The sequence below is a fragment of the Myxocyprinus asiaticus genome, chromosome 25 (assembly GCF_019703515.2).
Source record: "Myxocyprinus asiaticus isolate MX2 ecotype Aquarium Trade chromosome 25, UBuf_Myxa_2, whole genome shotgun sequence".
NCBI classification, from domain to species: Eukaryota; Metazoa; Chordata; class Actinopteri; order Cypriniformes; family Catostomidae; genus Myxocyprinus; species Myxocyprinus asiaticus.
The window spans coordinates 8,723,067-8,739,969 of NC_059368.1; the positions used below are offsets into that span (position 1 = coordinate 8,723,067).

Below are 16,903 nucleotides of genomic sequence, written 5' to 3' on the forward strand. Positions count from 1 at the left end.
TTAAAAGTCCTGGCTCTGTTTACTGATGTTGAAGACACAACATGAAGTAATTATTGTGTGCAATGTTTGTATCTTAAATCACACACCGTCTACAAAGCATTCACATGTTCCACATTTGTCAAGTTTTGCTTAGTAGGAGCGAATGAGATGACAACAATTGTACTAAGTCTCACAAACCATAAGCAAGCATGACACAGTAATTGTTCTTGGCTCATTTAAAATTGGACATGATCAAGAGTAATGACTTGTAGTCCAGTGGGTAAGTTGTTGTTAATCGCTCAAACTGATTATTTTTTTCTATGCTATGCAAGTCCGATTTAGATTTGTGATTCAGCTCAACCACTTCATTAAAAAGAAGCTCAAAATAGCTATGTGTTACAAACCGAATACTACTGATTGCACTGTTTGTTCTTTATTTGTGTGCAACCAGAGGACAACATAATAGTTAGCCAAGTTGTGTTGTCCATTTAATCATTTGTGCCATCTGTTTATTAATAATTTGTTTTATCACATTTAATTCAGACTGCAAACACACAACACACATAAAATATAGAACTGCTTTGCTGCAGGGCTGTCGATTCAGCATTCACATGCCTTCCTTACATGTAGCTTATTAAGGGCCAATGAAATAAGTTACTGCATGAGTAAGACAGCGTGAGGTTTTGGTTGGAAACAAAATTTTAAAAAGGGAAAAAATGTGAACATATTTCCATTTTCTTTACATGACTTGAAAAAAAAAATTAGAAATGGCCCTCAGTTTAGTTTAAAATATGTGGGACCATCAAGGATGACAAATCTCCCTTATTTCCTCTTATCCACAAAGGTAAGACGACGACTGCAAGGCGTAATGACAAACAGGTAAAGGAAACAGGATGTGCCAACCAACAACAACAAATAAAACACCATAAAATGTGTAAAGGGCCCTCCCTCCTGCTTCCTACAGCTACACTGTTCTTTGAGCAATACAGACTCTGTGCTTCCAAATTGCCCTGTCATAAAATTTCCGGTTTTATGGACTGACGTGCCTTTTCAACTCTACTCTTACTCTACTCTAGTCTTAAGCCATTATTCTACCTTTCAATCCTCCTCCCTAAATCAAAATCAAAATTTCAAGTTATTGTATAAGCTACACTGTAAAAAATGTCTGTAATTTTAACAGTAAAAGACTGTAAAAATGCTACAGAAATGTTTTTTAAAAATTGATTAACGAGTATTAACTGTAAAATATACAGTAAAAATGTTGAATATATTTTAAAAGACAATACAGTAGTTTTTACAATAAGATGTTGTAACAATTAGATTTTTTAGATGTAAAAAGTATGATTTTCCTGTATAATTAATGGTAAAAGTTTACATTATGTTTAACAAGAGAGTACATCTACTTTTTACAGTAAATTACTGTTAAAATTACAGTAAAAACAATAATCGGGCATTCCCACAATTCCCTGCATGACCCATCATATTTCATTATATTTTATGGGAATAGTTATGTTTCTTCTTATATTTAATATCAGTTACGTACATTGGGGTGTTCTGTTTTATATTTAATGTAGTTTAGTTAATGTTTACCGCATTATTTAAATTTCACATGTGTTACCCTGATGATGTTAAGTGTTTGTGTGTTTATTGGTTTATTTGTCATTGCTCCTGGAAGAGCCACTATTGATGAACTTTGTCATCATGTGCTCTTCTGTAATTTTTATGGTGATTAACAATATCTTAAAGTAAAAAACAGATTTTTACAGTTTCAGAAGGTTAATATAACGTTTATTATTTATTTATTTATTTATTTTTCTTACAGTAAATTTAACATATTTTTTTTATTTTATTATTTTTTTTTTTTTTACAATGCCAGTGTGGTCATGTAAATTACAAGTTTTAAACTGTAAAATTTACAGGTTGTTCTGTGAAGTTGTTTACATTTTTACTGTATTTTGTTTTACATAATTATTCTGGCAACCACAACTGCCAGTTTTTTATTTTTTTTTTTTTTTGTAAAAACAAAAGGATTCTTTTTTTTTTTTTTTTTTTTAGTGTATATTATTTGTGACATGCTATACTAAAATACAGGAGAGAAAAGAAACAAGCTTTAGAATGTGGGTATTAATATGAGTGGCGTGTGTATTTCAAAGACATTCATCAGATCATAGCAGACTGGGTTTTGTAAATGAGCTTGCTCGAGTGCACCCACAAGTGAAAGTGTTTTATTGACAGATAACACTTGCTATAATTCAAGGCATCTTAAGGAGGAGCATTATTAATCAGGACCTGAAATTCATTTCTGAAAATGGGGGGGGGATTTACACACTTTTTTTTTACCTTTACAAGGGCATTTTTCTATTCTAACTGTATAAAATGATGCTGCCATCTTTTTATGTTATAATTTAAACAATTAATTAAATTTGAAAAATTTCAATAATTACAAAATTACATGCTCTGTACATTGCATATGCACATTGTTACTGAAACAATTATTTTTTTTTTCTTTTTCTCATTCACATATTTCCAAATATTTTGGCTATTAAATTAACATTATTAGCAAATTAGTGAAAGACATGATTCATACAATAAAGTGGTTAATGTAAAATTGTTATTGTATTATTAATTATGTTTTAACATCAAGGCTAGTTATCCAGATATTATTTTTATTAATATTATTATTAACTACATTGCAGCATTTTCTTGAATTATATTTTGTGTTCTCTCACACCTGATTAACTTAAATATATAACATCCATCTGTCCCGCACTTTTGACTTCTAGCTGGTGAGGAGGCTTTTCAAACAAACAGATGCATAAGTGAGATGAGACAATGTGCAGGTAAGTAGCCTATAGCAGTGGTTCTCAACAAGGGGGTCGGGACCCACAAGGGGGCCTCAGCACACTTCCAGGGAGGCCTCAAGATCTCTTAAAATCATTCAAAATATGATAGATTATTATAATTTTTGTATAATTATTATAATTCAACTTACTGAAAATGCTAAAAATGTAATAACTCCCTTCAACAGCTTGCTTTTTATGAAGAATATACAGTTCTAGACATTTCTGGAAGTTTTAAGGCAATATCTTATAATAGATATAACTTATAATATAAATATCAAATAGCCTGCATGGGGGGCCTTTGAATATTTTCTCAGACAATAGGAGGCCAAAAAGGTTGAGAACCACCGGCCTATAGCACAGGGAGCGATAGTGTTACTCATTAGGGCAGTATATTTTGAATAAAAGGACCGAATGATCATGTAATTTTAGCACGTGAGTGCAACACTGAACTGATGTGGAGCATGAGAAACAGAGTGTGCCTTTATGGCGCGAGCATCCGCCACTGACTCCGCAACATCTGCACAACGGACGGCACAAAACAAATAAAGTTCAGCAAAAATTCCAATGAAGATCACGATGTATGTATTTGGAACTATATCGGATGTTATTAATAAAACAACAGGAGCTCTTTGTGGGGGCATTTTTTGCCACCATATTTTGAATTTAGGGGCATTTTGGCCCAGAGCCGACGTTCATTTCCGACCCTGGATGGAACACTAGAGAGATGGAGATGAGAGATGTAACAGACGTTTAAGTGTTTCTCTTCACCATGCAACGGGTACACAAAGCATTTTTGCTATTTCTGCCTTTCTTGTCAAATGTGCTGCATCAAAACTATAGATCGCTCCAACATCACACTTCTGTAACATCTTAAGTTCACTAACTATGAGACAAAGTGCTCCCTCACTGCACACACTCACACTAAACTCAACAAGCGCTCAACACGCTGCTGACAGCTGCACGTGGGAGAGAGGGAGAGATGGAGCGAATTTTCTCACGCATCCTCTGGAATTACAATTTGATAGAAAAACGAATTTATTGATTTGATTTGTTCATCTGTATCAATTGGTTTAATAATTCGCAGCTGCACTGTAAAGTGATTAAAAGTGTGAAGGAATTTCCCGTGCTATGAACGTGGACCTTGCAGGAATGATTAAAATCCCGTGCTGAATTTCAGGCCATGATTAGTGGATGTAAACCAAGACTCCTGGAAGTCTAGGGACTTGAATTCACTGACAAACGATGATGCACTGTTTGACCAAAGAGGAGACAAGTCACACATTTTCAAAAAGTTTTTAGATGAGGGTGTAAGGGCAAGAATATGAACTGTGACATGACATGACAGTTGGAACATAACTTAGTTTATGATAGAACTTAAAACATACTTTTGGGGGTATTTAAACATGGTCACTCTATGCGTTTTTACTAATCAGATTGCTATCCGATTGATAAAGCATATTCCATTTTGTTAAATGTGAGCCAAAATCATCACAATTAAAAGAACCAAAGACTTGAACTACTTCAGTCTGTGTGCATTGAATTTATTTAATAAACGAGTTTCACAATTTGAGTTGAATTACTGAAATAAATGAACTTTTCCACGACATTCTAATTTATTGAGATGCACCTGTATATCCATCTCAAATCAGTCTTGAAGGGCATTTACACTTCATCATTTCCTGATCAGATAGCCATCTGATCAGTATTAACAGTTGAAGTGACCAAGTGTATTTACCAGTGCTGGGTAATGATACAGATTTCCTGATTTCCAATTCACAAGCTCTCGATTCTGAATTTGATTTGATTCATTCGGGTGCATTTAAGTTATAATGTCTATTTTGCATACATATAAAAAAAAAAAAAATATCTCCCAGATAATCATGTTAATTATACAGGGGACCTTCTAACTTGGTACATTATGAAAATGAAAATTTTACAAATTTTATTTGATGTTTTATTAGTCTTCATTTGTCACATTTAAGCTTTTTAAAAATGAACTAATTTATGCATTCAGTCAATAAATATGGTTTTATATTGCATACATTATATTTTGTTACATGTTTGTTGTTTAATTGCATAATATATTTGTAGATACTATTTACAAGTATTTACATGGATTTGTTGAACACATGCTAAAAACCGGTACTGTCTCTTTAAGAAAACCGGCATTTCTGTAAAGAGTGTCTGTATATGAACACAGAAGACTGATATGAGAGAAGACTGATGGAATGGCTTTACATCATCCTTGCCATGCATGATTAGAATAAAATGATTTTTTTGTTGTTTTTGATCAACATTCCCTGAGTGACCCATCACATTTCATTACATTTTATGGGAAAAGTAAATTTTCGTCTTATTTTTCATTTCGGTTTTGTACTTTGGGGTGTTCTGTGATATATTTGATGTAGTGTAGTTAATGTTTATTGCATTATTATAGTGTTACCCTGATGGAGTTTCGTGTTTGTATGGGAGACACTGTGCACTGTCTCTACTTATGTATTGGTCATTGCTCATGGAAGGGTCTCTCTAGATGAATTTCATGTCATCATGTGCCCTTCTCTTGTCACTACGATGATTAATAATACATTTTAAAAGTAAAGAGCAGATTTTTACAGTTACAGTAGATTCGTGTATCAAGTTTATATAATTTAATAATAAAAACATAATAGTGGTCACCGTTTTATTTATGATATATTTCTGGCAACCATGGCTGCCAGTTTTTTTTTTTTTTTTTTTTACCATAAATTGATCAGTTTTCTTTTAATTGTACCGTAAACCAATTACCATCTGTACTGTATTTTTTACAGTTAATTTCTGGCAACTCCAGCTGCCAGGTTTTCACCATAAATTTAACAGGCTTTTTTTTTTTTACAGTGAAACATTTGGTTGCCGAGGAGAAAAAACAGCACACCTCGCCTCAAACCACATGATTTGAGGTATCTTTCATGTCCACAGCACAAACAGTGCAGGAATACTTAAAACTTAGTGTTAAGTATGAGCAACAGTAACAATAATGCTTGCCTTTGCAAGCACTGCCAAATAAAATGAAATGACTACACTTGCAAACATACTGTATATCATGATAAACAGGAAATATTAGACTCAACTTTATCTGTGCCAAAACATCCCTAACGATTAGTGATGCTACATATTATCAGGACAGGTTTCAGGATCAGTATGCTATGACTGCATTAGTGTAATTACTAGTGCCCGACCGATATATCGGCTGGCCGATATTATCGGCCGATATTAGCCTTTCACCGATATATCGGTATCGGTGCATATCAGTAAAATATACATGAAAACTTTTTTCAGAACATATAATGCAGAAAACAATGCTTTAGAATTGGTGTCATAGAGTGGTTTGTCCAACAGAGCGTGCTCCGACTCCATTGTTTACAGAGCTGACTCTGAGCTGATGGTGGCTCTGCAGACAGGGCGGAGTTAAGCGGTGTCTTGGTAAGTTAACTAGTTTGTGAAATACATACTGGAAACTTAATAAACAATGACCCCATCATTTTCCCTTTTCAATATAACTAATATAACATTAACCTTGTCCCTGACAACCATGTCACTCATGTCTGTTTGCTGTTAGCCAGCTATAGTTTGTCAGTGCAGTCAGTAATGTAGCAGATTGAAAGATAAACATCAGAGCATCTTTTTGCAGCTCAGCAGACAACGGTGCGGTGGTGGATTGTGTGTGGTGAGTGCTGATTTCCTGCTATGTTGTTATGTAGTTAGTGAGACACAATGCTGGAAAGTAAAATAAACAACGTCCGTCTTTTACTCTCCGTGACAACGAGCTTATAGCTAACTAGCTAATCACGTAGCTACTTTCAGTAACTATGTTTCCATCCAAGGATTTTTTGCAAAGAAAGTTTTAGCGCATCAAAATAAAGCTGATGGAAACGCAAATTATCACAAAAATTTCACAAGTGTCGACATAATATTTTTCCGGTTAACTCTAGCGCATAAACTATGTCGATACATCAAATGTCGTGAAAAACTAGTTTAGTAACATTTTTGTCGATAAAATTGGCATTAACGCAAAAATTTTGTGTCATATGACAGAATTTACCCCAATCGTTAGCCTGTGTTAATCATGACGACAAGGTATAGGATCCTTGAAAGCCAATTTATTGTACGTGATTATGAATTGATCTGAACGGCATAAAGATCCAATCACTGCAAACATGACACTTCCAGGAGTGCCAACACAAATATCTCATATCAAGACATGCACACTGACAAGTACACGGAGAACAAATGAATGGCCACTCTTTGCGATTAATTTAATCGCGGTAGACATCCGTTATTAAAGTTGCTTTTCCACACCATTCAAAACAATAGACAGCAGTCACGGAATTAGCCCACAATACGAAAAAAAAAAAAACATAATTTCTGTGCACAAAGAGGTTTTAAATTAAAAATAAATACACAATACTAGAAGAAAAGCATCAGTGTGCTTTTTTGGAACACTAACATAGTCCAATTATATTAAATTATTGTTTAGCTTACTTCTGAAAAAATGCTGGCAAAATTTCCTGTATTAAATTAATTACCAAACGAAAAACGCATTAAAAAAATTAATTACCAAATGAATTTTTGTTTTATTTTTAGACCTATATATGCCTTTTCTTTACACAAACTTAAATTAGCCTTACCCTGTTCTGTAGATGAATGAAGTCGGCTGAATGACGTTTTCTACACTTCAAGACTATAGACTATCAGAACTATTTGTCCAATGCGGAGTTCACTTTCAGAAAATCAGCTTTTGAACATTTAAAACTTTTAAATATTTTAAATATAACCCTCTTTACCTCGGATCACATTTGCTGAGCTTCTTCAGAAAATAAAAATTGCATTATGATGCTAAAATTAATTTTAGATGATAATCAAGTTCAGTTGGTCATTAAAAGTTGTGGGACAAATATACGGGTATAATGCAGTTGAGATGGCAATGCTTTAGATTAGATGATTGTTCAAAATAGCCTATTGAATATCAGTAATGTATCATATTGTAAACCCTGATATTACACCGCATCAATTTTTCTTTAATAGCGGTGCACACAGTATATACACATCGATTGATGGTCCTTATACTAAGACCGAAAATTTCCCCACTACTTGGTGCAGGTTGCCAGCTTGAACAGGGCCATGACGATTCGTTTTCGGGTCGGAACCAGTGGCAACCTGCGATAAGCGCAACATCAGAACTAATATTGCAGTCCTATCAGAAGGGCAACTGCTCCCTTTTGATTGCAATTCCTCGTCTTCTGAATGCATTTATTTGTGAAATTAAAATGACAGTTAGCTGGTTAATTTCAATGAATTGTCTCAATACTCTCCCCAAATACCAAAACATCGGAGGAAAACAATTTGGGACATTTGGGGCGAATTAGCGATAAACACACATTTCTGTATGGAAACGGCTTTAGGGCAGATTTCTTTTGCGATAAACCAAAACTTATGCGACAAAGTGTTTTTTGTTATGCGGCAGATGGCGGCAAATTTCGCGAAAATGTTTTAATGCAAAACAAAATAGCGCGAAAAGTGGATGGAAACTAGGCTATTGTTGTCAGCTGAGTGGAAGCTAATGAGTAAACATGTATTCACCAAACTGTTTTGTTCAGGATTCACAGTTTGGTACCCCCTTCAACTGAACAATTCCAGCCGTTGCATTTATAAAATGTAATATTTAAGAGTCTGTTTTTCCACCGTTGAAAGTTTCCCATGAACTTGTATAGCAGAATACGGTGTAACACCGCTGCTTATCTGTTTATCTTGACTACGCAGTATTAAAATAGTCAGCATTTGACTGATACTAAACAGTAATACTGATGTTTATTTAGCTATTTATTTTATTTTTTTATTTATTTTAATGGTCAGCATTTGACTGATAATAAATAGTACTGATGTTTATTTAGCCATTTATTTTATTTGTATTTATTCTTTATTTTAATGTCAACATTTGACTGATACTAAACAGTACTGATGTTTATTTAGCTATTTATTGTATTTTTATTTATTCTTTATTTTCTCAGTGTTCATTTCTAGAATTTGTTGACAATGTATAATAATAATATCAAATATTATTTGATAAAAATATTTAAGAAAGCAGCCTTCCGAGTACTTTTGTATAGTCATATCGGTGCAAAATCGGTGAAAAATCCACAAAGAAAAGGTCTGTTTTCATTCCAGCTCAAAAATTTAATATATCAGCCACTATATCGGTAATCGGTGAATTGTCCCTCTCTAAAATCAGTATCAGTCTCAAAAATCCCATATCGGTCAGGCTCTAGTAATTAGTCTTTTCAATACAGCTAAAAGACATAAATGTCAATAAAGTAGTAGTAATCGCCACGTCCTATTAAAGCCAAGAAGTTTCAAACACCTTAAACACAACATTGCCCAAATTAAAAGTAGATGCAAACACTAAGCAAACATATGCTGCTCTGTGCAGAGACGATGCAAATCAAAGTCTCCTTTCTTAGGGCACAAACATGCCCTGGTAGTAAAGAAGAGACAGCACATTTGTGCCTTGCTGAGTTTTAACAGGCCCTTGAGAAGTCAAAGTCCCAGTGAGGAAGTGTGAGAAAGTCATAAATCACTCCAGAATGCAGTGCACTGACACAGTCCTGGGTTAGATATTCATGTCCTATAGCTTTGCCCCACATGAATGATTTTACCTGCTTGAGTGCTGACCCAAACCAGGTGTGCACATACAGTCTTATCCACAGGGATCTACACTGCTCAGGCTTAGGAGGGACTCTTGGGTACTATACAAAAGGTCTTATCAATTCCAATTACACTGGTAAATTGTAAACCGGACACTCAATGACCCGAGATAAAGCCATCCATGGCCATGAATCCTTGCTGTACCCATGAGAGCGTGTCGTGAACTCAGGTGATGGATGATGGAATACTAGTCTATTTCACATCGGCTTGGTCTTTCAACACAGAGACTTACGGATCGAAGATGATAACAATCTAATGTCGAAAGTACAATCATCTATTGAACTGTGTTCCATCCCAGTGAACGTTATGGATTAATCAATACCCTCCAAGAGACCAAAAACTGTCCATTCAAAAGCATTGTTTGAGACAGCATTTTTGGGCAAAACATAAACAAGAAATAAACACTAATATCTAATGGTAACATCACGTGTGGAGCTCATCTCAGCAAGGCCGGTGTGACAGATGGTTGCTCATTTTTGGCTCTGTAAGAAAGCTATTACCATAAGAGTACCTTCTGGAACGGTATTATCAAATTGACAGTTCACCTCCAGAGCTATTTGACAGGGAAGAGACATTGGCTGTATCTGCAAGGTGGTACAATCCTGAATGTTTATTCTTGAGTGATGGATACCGGGTAGTAATTCAGAGAACATTTTCTGGGAGGTCATGTTAATGAGACAAACATTTACATTCTATTTCTCCACACTGCAAAGAGAATGGATGTGTAACAATATAATACACAATAACCAATTTTCACAAAATATAGGCCTGTGCAATTTCATAAATGCATTTAATGAATTTTGAATATAAAAAAATACCGGCAAAGGAATATTCCGGGTTCAAAACATGTTAAGCTCAATCGACAGCATTTGTGGAATAATGTCGATTACCACAAAAAATTATTTACAATAGTCTCTCGTTTATTTAAAAAAAGCAACAATCTGTGTTGTTCCAACTACAAGTTCACAACTCACAGCTAAAATAATAAAATTGCTTTGCCTTAGCATTATAGATTGAGTAGCAGGGAAGTGGTGCGACTGAATAGCACTGCAGGAAACAAGGGGAGCATCACTCGATCAACCGTCGATCTAAAATCGGCCGATCCTCGTTTTAAATCTGTGATCATTGATCAGCTTATCACGCCTAGATTCAGGACTGATTATTTCTTTAATTGCTGCATGCTTGAAATCACACATACAAAGCCACTCTATTGAATGAGCACCTGCACAGCCCTTGAAGCATGACATTGCGGCCACTGAAGGGTGAGTCATTGGCAAATAACTAAGCATTTGCAAATTTGCACTTTCATACATTCTGTATTTAGAGGAATTTGACGGTTTGTTTTAAAAATGTGCATGAATATTAAGGTGCCCATTTTTAAGTCATTGTGGTAGTAATTCTGACTGTACAGTTAGACACAGAGAGGACAAAGATACTTCAAATGGATGTAAAAATGAATTAAACAATGAACGAAGATGTGAATACAAATCTGAGTATCCGTGATGTCGCATGAGTCACTACGTTCAGACGGTGTGTGGAGCGACAGAGACAGTTTGAGTGATCATGCGCGCTTGCGCTTTCACTTTCCAACATGCGCGCTCTCCACTCCAGGCACTCTCAATCTCTCAACAGTCACTCATCCAAGCACTACTTGGTGAGAACACTGATTTAAATCACAGATATGTCATAGTACCACTAATAACAGTTTAACCTTCAATAATGGCACCACATTTTTACACAGATGCTTAAGTAGTGATTTGTGTTACAACAAAATGCCAAAGAATGTAAACAAATCATAGATACTACCGATTTCTCACTTAAGCAGTTTTTGAGCTTGTAATGGATATATTTCTTTTATCTTTGAATGTATCTATGCTGTGTGTGATGCTCTTGTAACGGGAGTCACTCCCCTGGCCTCAAGAGACACACTAGCTTTTAGCTTCCTCATTACCGCTGATGCCGGTTCGAATCCCGTTTGGAGCGGGTCAAGCAGGAACGGTTGCACTCTCATGGTGTACTGGTTGTCAGTATGTCACAATGATATTTAACAGTGACAGCATAACTATTTATAAATATTTTCAATTCAAATAAATGTTAGCATTTCACAGTTCATGTAAATTGAATGTCATTTTACAGTGCGGGGCATAAACATATAACTGCAGCATATACAAGTGTAGCAAAGGGCATTTTAAAAATAAAAATCAGTGATTGGATCGATATCGGCCGATCTTAGTGTTAAAAAAAAAAAAAGAAAATGGTGGTCTGTATCGTTCTCAGATTTCCTGAATGGTGCACCACTGCAGGAAACGATGGTAAAATAGTAGCCTACCTCATGTGACACAGTTGTAATAAGGAGAATATACTGTATAACTGGGTTTATCAGTGAACTCTGTGGACTGACACAATCACTCTCTAATGTGCTTCTAAAGCTAAATGCATCTCTTCAAAATAGATTAGACTAGTGATTACAGCTGAAGCATGAAGACCCATCTTGCTCAGCGAGAAGCTGCTTGTAAACACATCTTCCAAGCGGCAGGAACTCCTAGAGCCTGCAATGAAGCTGGATGATAGGCTTCAGCCAACACAAACAAAAACGTAGTAAACCCATGTCCATCAAAACCAGGCTATGATGCTGCCAAAGTGGTTGTGGGAAAAATCAGATCGGAGGAAGCCTTTGGCTTGGCCCTGTAAAAGGCTGAACATGTAAACACTAGTCCAACACATCTGTCTGCTGCATCCAAAATGCATCAAACAATTTAGTTCCAAAGATGCTTCGATTTGTGTTTGTCAGCAGGCAGCCAACTGGCACAAGGAAAACATACACTCAAACACTGAATTCATTAACTTAAAATAGATATACTCATTGTATCAGTCACAGCTAACTTTAAATTTCAGTCTGTTCCTCACACAAAGCTATAGTACAACTTCAGAAGACTTGCCTAGTGTCCACATAGGAATCCTTCCATAGTATATATGCCAAAAGCAGCATGTCAATGGGGTAGTATGTCTGAATTCTTAGTTTTCATGAAACAGTAGGTAAGAAATACGTTGGAAAAAAAACATAAATAAAAAACGTTGGAAAACCACTAGTCAGGTGTCAATATATAAGTGCTATATATTGTATACCAAAAAAAGTTTTTTTCTTGTCAATGTCAATTATTTTCAGGGTTGTTCTCACTATGTCATAGATTCAGGTATTATGCTTTCATGGTACTTTTTTTGTCATTGTGGAGCTTGACAGTCCCAGTCCTCTTGGAGAAGGGTGGATAAGATATTCTTCAAAAATTCCCCTTCACCACAGGTTCAGTACTTGGTGAAGTTAAATAAGAAGTCATATTCTGTTAGAACCACTTACGCCAACTGAGTGAAGAATTCAAACTGAATAGAGTCTGCTTCCTAACAAAGACTCATTCATTCTTTCATTGGTTCTTGCTGGCGAAACAAAATTCCCAGCACCACTGCTAGCCACATTTTATTCTGCTTATGACCCACACCCCAAACACATTGCTCAGTGTACAACTTTTGTTGGGTCATTAATACGACTGCGGCTATATACTGACAGAACATCACGGTTCAGCAGCCACTATACTAAATGAGCACACTAGGGCTTAAAGCTGGACTGACATGCTCTTCTTTCGCTTCCCTCCCTTTCCTGTTTATCTATACACTTCTACACTTTCAAAAGAGGTTTTTTTTTTTTTTTTTTTTTAAATTACACGGCTCATTCTGTGGACCAACATAGAACGGTTTCATTCACCATGGAAACGGTTGCTTCCCAATCACAATCAGACTGGTAGATATTATGGGGGGAAATGACAGAAAAGGAGAGAAAATACTTTCCCAGTGTGTTTTATTAAAGGAAGTGGTCACGAATGAGAAGTGTGGACATGCAGACTCTTCATACTGTACCTTTGAGACTTCATTAGCCAAGGCTTTGTCTAGGTCCCTATTGGTTTATTATACACAGATCCAAATGAAACCCCACTGGAGAATAATTTTACTTATCTTACTTTGCTGGGATAGTGACAGACACATGGAACATCATGGCCAGGATTCAGTTAGAATGAATCTCCTTAATGTGAGATACTGAAAGCATTCAGGTCATTTTCTATTCCAAAAATTATCTCTAAAGCAAATTCATAAAGTTAGGCTACAGTCAATCTTTTTTAGATGGCCACTGTATTGAAAAAGAATCAAATTCTTTAATGCCTATTAATAATTAACACCAATATTCTACACTCTTTGCTTTTGTCCTTACTTCAATCCTAGAGCACAATGCAGATTTGACTCTCTTAAAGAGTCCCAGAGTTTATGCGCAAACTCTCACACACTCTAATCCATAGATTCTAAGGGCTTAATGATTTTTTTATGGTTGGTTAAACTTAATTCACTTAATGCCATTGAGGTCAAATATGGCAAAAACAAAACAAACCCTGCACACATCTCAAAGAAAATTAAAATAAGACCACCTCTATGCAGCATGGCACACAGACTTAATTTAAAAAGCACATGGCAACAATATCACATGTCCAGAGCAGACTAGCAGGCATAATGTCCTGACCAAGCACTTCCATATGGTTTATGATGTGCTTCCTTAAGCATCTGGGGAAAAAAGGACCACAGTCTGGTCTTGATCTGTGAGCTAAAGCCCTGTGGGTTGTAAAGTGGCTGCATAAACCGCCTAGTTGATCATGACTTCCAGTAAGGTCTTACATAATGTCTACAGTGTAAGCAACCAGTGTCTTGATGTATTGCAACACAGAAGTGTACAAGTTGCATGTAGACTTCCACTGGCGAAGAATTTCCCCTCACGTATTTTGCGTGGAGTTGCGTGAGACATGTGTCGACCAATAGGAAGTTGATTGAGTTGTCAGTGACTTTTATGTGAGTGGTGCTTTGTACACAGCTACACATTCACAATGTACAAGGACATCATTTTAGCGGCGAGTCTCTTTTTAACATCACTCCCCAGACTATAAAGTGCAGCATAAAAAGAAACTGCTTGGCAGTTATTTTATTGCTTATTTCACATGTGCTAACCAACTGCCCACGCCTTCTTCGCCCAGGGAATTTCACCATTCGAAGGTATGTGGGACCGTGCCTTTAGATGGACAAATCACCTGTAAGCTCAATGCTACAGTAAAATATGTGGAAAAACTATTTATATTACAAGATGTTATATACTAGACACATCACAAGCTGGCTTTAATGCGACGGTCAAAAGATGTTTTGGGTAAAAGCCATGGCACAATGTGCAACATAATGTCAGACTGTACGATGCACATAGTAGCCACAACTTTGGTCCCAATCACCTAGATTGACAGTGTTGACTGGGTGTTATATGTCATCTGGCATAGGAGCAGTCACAAATTTCTGACACTGCCAGAGCTTAGTCTGAAGCTAAGATTCATCGCAAATGCAACTAATTGACCATCGGTGAACATGTCACACTATCGGATTAAAGACAGCCCGTTTTGCGCTTTGACAAGAGAAAACTTTTCCAATCCCAAAAAAGTGTCTTGTACAGTCGTACAGCATGAACCAGCTTGAGTATTTTTTTTTTTTTTCAAACAGACAAAGAAAGGAGGCTGGAATAGCTCTGCAGTGTGTCAAAAATAGAAATCGGACATCTGTCAAATGAAGCCGTGTTGTGACATGTTGCAAGGGATGTTTCCAGTGTTGAAAGCTTTATTGTTTATGCAGTAAACAATTTTCTCATGTCCAATGTAATGCTGCATGTTGTAGTGTGTTCCAACCGGTCAGTATCAACAGCTCACATCTCACTGAGGAACCAACCTCAACAGAGACGCACAAAACAGCCTATACAGCTGCCTGGCCACGTACAAAACCCTGACCAGCAGATTCCAGATCATCTTTTATTTAGAACCAACGTACCACTAATCCAACCTCTAAATTTATAATGCCAAACACTGCCTGACAAAATGGAGCCTAGTCTCAGCATGTGTTCAATGGTCTCTGATGTGTCCGTACACCCCATGTGACCAACTTTACTATTTGAGAAAATGGTGAGCACTCAAATGTTCCTCACAATGCACGGCCCTAAAAATGGTCTGGAGGTAGTGGTGTGCACGAGAGCTGTCTGGCACTGACTGACATAGGAGATGCTTTACAGTGTGTGTGTATTAGGTTGAATCACAGATGAGTGGATGTGAATATACTTGTGTAATACTTCACATTCCTTACCAGGTCCTCATTCTGACAGTATGTGAGCCAAATAAACTAAGACTGTATATTCTACTGGCACTTCCCAGACTAAATTATGGAAGTTAATCAAATCTGTGCTGTAAATCCCAGGCTTGCTCACCCGCTGAGTGTCAATTGACTATGTGGAGTTTACTACACAACAGCAGCACATAAGATCTGATAAATCTTTCATAACACAATGTCTCGTTCTTGATGCTTTAATGTGAGGGTGGTTAAGTACAAGGATTTGTGCGACTTACAAGATTCTCTGGTGAATTGAGACACTGGGTTGACTCAAAAAAAAAAAAAAAACTGTAGGCAAGAGGCTTCATTCAATGGGAAATAATCATTTTTAATGTCACACTATATCAGATTATCAACAGAAGTGAAGCAAAAGCTATAATTTAAGCAGTTACATTGCATCTCATTTTTGTTTCAGTAGGTGCGTTTCCATGGACCTAAGTAATCCGTTTGTGAACAGACTAGTAGCACAATCCAAATAAAAAAGTATCATGTAACCACGTCAATCGGAATGAATTGGCCAAATCCAATGTAAACTTCATTTGGTTTGTAAGGGGTGGTGTAAACCTTTTATAATCCGTTCATCAAGAAAATATTAGCCATATAAACAATTGATCGGATTGCTTTCTTGTGCGCATGTCCATAACTGATGCAGTAATGGCTTCAAGATGATGAGGGAATGCTGAACTCTGAGAAGACGTGTGACCAATAGAAGATCGAAACGTCACACACTATTGACCTCTAATATTTCAAAGCTAGATGTTTTTTTATTGTTACTGGATAGTAAGTAGATGGTTTATTTGAAAATTTTGAATGATTTGTTTTATTTGTGTTGTTTATTAAAACCAGAAGCCCTCGCAAGACATCATATCTCACATGCATTAAGTCTCGTGTGACCACCCCTTCAGCTCTCTTTAGAGCGTGTGAAGACGAACCACGTCTCAAGCCCTCTGATGTGCACGCCGACTTCAGAGGCTCATGCCAAACTCCCGCAAAATTATAAATGATGTATAAACTTTGCAAATATAAACTTTAAAGCAGGCATGAAACGGAAGTTGCGACTGACTTTACTTCCGTATTGTGACATATTTCCAAGTGAAACAGCTTACCGAACAAGA

The 16,903-nt window shown here is 36.3% G+C and overlaps 1 protein-coding gene across 1 annotated transcript in view; it reads right to left on the bottom strand.

Moving 5' to 3' along the window:
- Positions 1–16,903, bottom strand: part of LOC127416049 (mannosyl-oligosaccharide 1,2-alpha-mannosidase IA-like) — a 177,649-nt gene that overhangs the window by 105,625 nt on the left and 55,121 nt on the right. The gene's annotated exons all lie outside the window — the stretch shown is intronic.